Source organism: Oppia nitens, unplaced genomic scaffold (genome assembly GCF_028296485.1).
Source record: "Oppia nitens isolate AA-2021 unplaced genomic scaffold, nextdenovo-longstitch-racon4-pilon3 scaffold2_pilon_pilon_pilon, whole genome shotgun sequence".
NCBI classification, from domain to species: Eukaryota; Metazoa; Arthropoda; class Arachnida; order Sarcoptiformes; family Oppiidae; genus Oppia; species Oppia nitens.
The window spans coordinates 1,934,001-1,940,000 of record NW_026533210.1 but is presented as its reverse complement, the minus strand read 5'-3'; the positions used below and the strand labels follow the sequence as shown (position 1 = coordinate 1,940,000).

The following is a 6,000-nucleotide window of genomic DNA, read 5'->3' as shown; positions in this document are numbered from 1 at the left end:
TATTTTTTCAAAAAAAAGTAAGCAATTAATTAATTATCAGTTATTGAATAATTAAAACCCAAATATAAAACAAACATAAAAATAAATAGAGTTTGAAATAAATCAACTATCAATTAATTAATAATATAAATTTATAATTATACTGTAGTTATATATTATTTTYGTTTATTTCTATTATTTTTTGAATTATTTGACATTAAATTTTCTAATAATTGTTAAATCTCATGATAGAAATAATACTAATATTACAGTATATTATTTGTTTAGACATATTATTATAAAATGTTTAATACTATTTATTACTACAAAAAAATAAAATTAATTTTCTAATCTAATTGAAATAAAAATACCAATTTTTATTATTTTAAAAAAACATTATAAACGCTTGTTTGAAAAAAATATATATGCATTTGTATTTTGGGACCAGTTTTTGTAGGTTTTTCTAAAATTATTGCTTAATATTATTTATTTATATTAAAATTTCTCAAAATGATTTATCAAAAAACAAAAATATCTAATATTTCAATGTTATTATATGATAAATATTAATAATAAATAAATAAATACATAATTATATTGCTATATGCACTTTGTGTACATGTAGTAGTACTTTTGATAATATTAATTTTTAGTTATCTGTTATTATTTCTATATATTTATATTTATAATAACACAAAACAAATAGTTATTTTAGATGATTAGTTTTTTTAAATAATGTTTGCACTGTTAGTTTAGATTTTATTTTTCTAGAAAAATCAAATTTTTTAAGTTTATTAATAAGTGCATTTATCATACATGTGTAATTTTTATAGATATAATGATGTTTTTTTTTATATATAAAAAAACAATTACTAGTATTATTAATAGCAGTTAACATTTGTTTAGCATTGTACTACAAACTACAAAAATAATAATAATAATAATAATAATAATATACTCTAATTAAATATTGTAATTGTAATAATTTTAATAAATTAATAACTATTAATTTTGTTGTTATTAAATTTTTTTTAATAATTTTACAATTAATTTTTGTTTTAATAAATGGATAGTCAAAGCTCGGATAGTAGACAGTGTCAAGTGTGCGGTGATAAAGGAACCGGTATGTATACCTGGACAATTATATCAATTCAACTAGTTCAATTCAATTAGTATTACAAAATAATAATTTCTAATACATATCCAATAATTTATATTTTTTTGTTTGTTTGTTTGTTTGTTTGGAGGACAGGTAGAAATTTTGGTATCATCACATGCGACTCGTGTAAAATGTTTTTCAGCCGAAGCTATCCCTTGTATGTATCAATCAATCAAACAGACAAAAAACTATCAAAAAATATTATTATTATTATTATTATTATTATATATATTGACGAAAAAATTATTAAATATATTTGTCTTTCAAAATGACAACAGTCTAATGTCTGCCGGTTTACTAACCAGTGTGTGATTACTAAAACCAATAGAAAGTTATGCAAAAATTGTCGATTAGTTAAATGTTTTGCAGTCGGCATGAAAAAGGTATTATTTCAGTTAATTAGTTAAATAATATATAATTAATAATATTTTTTTTTATTTAAATAATATATTATCAGAATAGTTTAATTGTATAATAATTGTTTAAATAAAATCTAGGAATGCCTACAAAACAAAACATACAAATATAGACAACAAGTGTTAGTCGAGAAAAACAAACTAAAAAGCGATGAAACTAGTGGTCAGTTAGCTCAGGTGACTACCATTTCTACTACTACTACAACTACTACTATTACTAGTGATGATGATAGAGATGAGTCGGATTTTTACGACCCTATCTATACAAACAATCGAAATGTGTTCAATAAGATGGTAGCACTCAATAGATCGCTGACCGCCAGCACCGATACTATCCTAGATAAGTGCAGCGATACTGATAAACAACTAGACATGAATCATAAGTTATTGTCAATATTTTTGGGATCAGTACTGACTACCCGTCCCATCAATACGTACAACGAGCTGAACGATATTGAATGCAAACGGCTGTCCGATCTGAGTCTGGCAGCCGGTGTCTTTCAATACCGGCCCACACAGCATATATTGCGCGCACAGACAGTACAACAATACTATGAACTATGGGCTCATTGGTTGGAAAATTTTCACGCACACGATCTGGTCAAATTTGTTAGTTCAATGACCAGAGATGGACAGGTATGCGATAATGATAAGCTAGCACTGGTCAAGTATGGCTGTATGGAAGTGCATGTTATGCGTGCCAACTATTACTATGATAATCATAAGGAAACATTGACAATACCATTGGTTAGTTTTATATAATAACAATGTTGTTGTTGTTGTAATATTTATTAATGTTTTTTTTTATTTGAAAATATATGTTTAAATTTGTTGTTATCTATCAAAAAATTAATTGACCAGGATCAGTCAAACTCATTTCAAGTACACATTGAACTGTTAAGGCATGAAAATCGCAACATTTATACCGTTTATAGAAATTATTTTAATAAAATATTTTCTCAATGGAATTGCGATCTTATTATACTTGACCTGGTATCATTTATTTTTTAAAAATTATTTATACAAGATAAATAATAATGTATCAAGCAAAAATTTTCATTAATTTTTTTCATTAAAAATACTAGCTAACAGTGATTATAGTTTACAATCCTAATCGGCCAAACCTACTAAATAGGGATATAATTAGGTTAGTACCCTAAATGTGTAAATAATAAAGTATTTTATTTGTAATAGTTGTATAAAATATATATATAATTTTAATTTTTTTTTGTCTTTGTATGACACACACACACACACCTAATCAAAAACAATACAACAAAAAATCTACCAGTGCTCAGCAAAAAATGTACATCAATTTAATGCAACGCTATCTACAAGTGCGATACCGATGGGACTGGCAATGGACCAGCAAAATGGCAAACTTGATGAACACATTGACTGATTTGCATATTGTTAGCAATATTGAGGTAAAAAATGCGGCCGAAAAATATCTGCATTATTTTGGACCAGTTTTTCGCGAAATTCTTACTTAAGTTTTTACAGTAATTGTTATTAAATATTATTATAGTATTATAATTTTATTGTTAAAAATTTATCAATTTGTACATAAATTTTCATATAAATATCAATAAAATACTTTAATATATACCGGTATATACAGTATATGAAAAATATTATCATAATATGTATACAATAGATGATTAATACTAAATTATCTATTATTAAATATTTTTWTATATATATATAACTTTTATATTTTGTATGATACCATACATGCTTAAGTTAATTAGTTAAAAAGTTAAATATGTTTATTTTATTAATGTATAAATGTTTGCATTATATGCAAGACAGTTATATAATTAATTGTTATTGATTTTATTTTGTTTTTTTGTAAAAATTTTATTTTCTGGTTTTTAAGGACATTACCTTGGTACATCATTTTATTTGGATTGTAGCTGAGGGGGGTTTGTATCATATAGCGGTTTATTAAGTTACAACAAATTACGTTAACATATAATACATGTGTGTTAGACACTAAATCAGTGTCTCCTGGCCCCGTTACCTAACCTGGTACCTAATCCTAACTATAATCCTTAATCAATAAATCAACATTAATTAATTAATTAAGTAATATATATATTCAATTAATATTCAATACTATTAGATCAATATATTTAATGTGTTCAAAATAAAACAAATTACGTTACACTATCAAAAGCTAATTGATATTATAGCCAATTTTTTTTAATTGGCACAAAATACTTACAATTTTTAAGAGTACAAGTTATCTAAAAATAATTAAATGATATGATAAGTATATAAACTTTATATAACTTTATATATAGAGGACTTTTTTTTAATAATAGTTCATATTTTATTATATAGACTAGATGAGTTTAAACGGTTAGGTTTAATTTTTTTCAAAAATCAATTAAAATTAACTGATAGGTCAGGCAAAAAAAATACGGGTTATTAATTTGATTACGATTTAGATTTTTATTTTATTTTTTAGTTTTAACGGTTTGGGTATTTGAAAAAAATGCCCAGATTTAACTTATCTGTTTTTTTTGTTAGTTACTATAACTCTAAAATAAATGATAAATTATCAGTCACATGCATAAATTGTTTTTTTAAAAATTAAAATTTACTAATCCTATAAATTTGTAATACTGTATAATTGACTGTTTTTTGTGTAGATAATACAAAAACAATTGTTTTATCATTAAACTAAAAATAAATATACAATACTACAATAATATAATAAATTTTATATAAAATACATTGAATTTTTATCATTTATTTTTAAAAATATAGAATTAATCTCTAAATTTTTAAAAATGTATTAGTTATTATGTATTTTTAATTTTAATTTTTAAACCAACTTTGATATGTGAGCACCTTGGTTATTACTCTAATTTAGTATATTATATACGGTATATATTATTTTCAAATAATTGTTAAATGTTATCATTAGTGATAAAGTTTAGTATTTTCATTAACGTTGATATGTGTCATAAATAAATAAAAAATATATATATACATTATGTATATTATAATTGAATAGCATTTATTACCTTTTATTAATAAAAAAATAATACTAATAACTACCGTAATATATATATATAACTAAATGATGGACCTTAATGTATAAATATTTATATATTTATTTTTAAAATTAGTTAACCATAAAAAAATAATCTTATCTTTTCAAAGTTAGTTATCAAATGATGTGACATTAGTCCTTGATTTGTGATAAAATAAAAGTTTGATTTTCAAAAATTTTTATTGACTATATAATGTGGTCAACTAACTAATGTGTTATCGTTAATTTATATATAAATACCCCTAAATTTTAAAGCGGGGAAAATAACTATTTTTTAATTAAATTATAACAAACAATTTTAATGTTGTTAATAAATAAATAAATATATTAATAATTACCAGTAATTATTTTTAGAAAATTATTTCATAAAACCAAAAATATCAATTAATTCATTTATTATTATTATTATTAATTTATATTTGTTGTTGTTTTTTATTTTTTTAGTTTGATATAATATTAATATTTCTATATATATATATAAATATTGTTTATATTAAGTGTTTATATTATTATTATTAATATTAGTAGTTATACAAAGAATTAATTAATACTAATTACTAATATATATATATAATAATTATATAATGGATAGTAAAATTAGGTGTAAAATATGTCAAGTATGCGGCGATAAAGGTGTCGGTATGTAAAAAATCCAATTAGTACCACAATTAATAATAATTATTATTATTATGTACTGTATAATCAATACTATTTTTTGGGTGGGGCGCGGGGGAGCACAGGTAGAAATTTCGGTGCCATCACTTGCGACTCGTGTAAAGTGTTTTTCAGGAGACATTGTATGCGATCCGATGTATGTGTATATTAGTGCAAACACTGTATTTTAATCAATAAATAAAACAAAATTTAACTATTATTAATTATTAATTAATTAATTAATTAATTTAGTATCATATATGCCGTTTTGCCAACAATTGTATCATAACTATTGAAAACAGAAAGTTATGCAAAAAGTGTCGACTAATGAAATGTTTTGCTGTCGGCATGAAAAAGGTATTGTTATTATTAATTAATTAATTAATTTTAATTAATATACTGTATATAATAAAATACATACAAAATTATATTAATTACCAAAAAAATATAATATATATATAAAATCTATAGGAATGTCTACAAAACGAGTCGGACAAACATAGGCGGCAAATGTTAGCCGATATTAACAAATTGAAAAAACTTGAATCAATTGGAGGACAGTTGTCAGTGGTCAGCACCACCACAACAACAACTACCGACAGTTTCAGTGATGACACCAACACCGGCCACACCAATGAAAATAGTGATGATTTGGATTTTTATGCTACAATCTATGAAAACAATCAAAACGTGTTCAATAAAATGGTAGCAATCAATAAAGATGTGAC

The 6,000-nt window shown here is 22.9% G+C and overlaps 1 long non-coding RNA gene across 1 annotated transcript; it reads left to right on the top strand.

The window, feature by feature from the left end:
* Positions 1-2,507: 2,507 nt before the first annotated feature.
* On the top strand, positions 2,508-3,025 carry LOC128956234 (uncharacterized). Its single transcript, XR_008484506.1, has 3 exons — positions 2,508-2,547; positions 2,640-2,701; positions 2,846-3,025. It is a non-coding gene; the product is annotated as an uncharacterized LOC128956234 (long non-coding RNA).
* Positions 3,026-6,000: the final 2,975 nt, after the last annotated feature.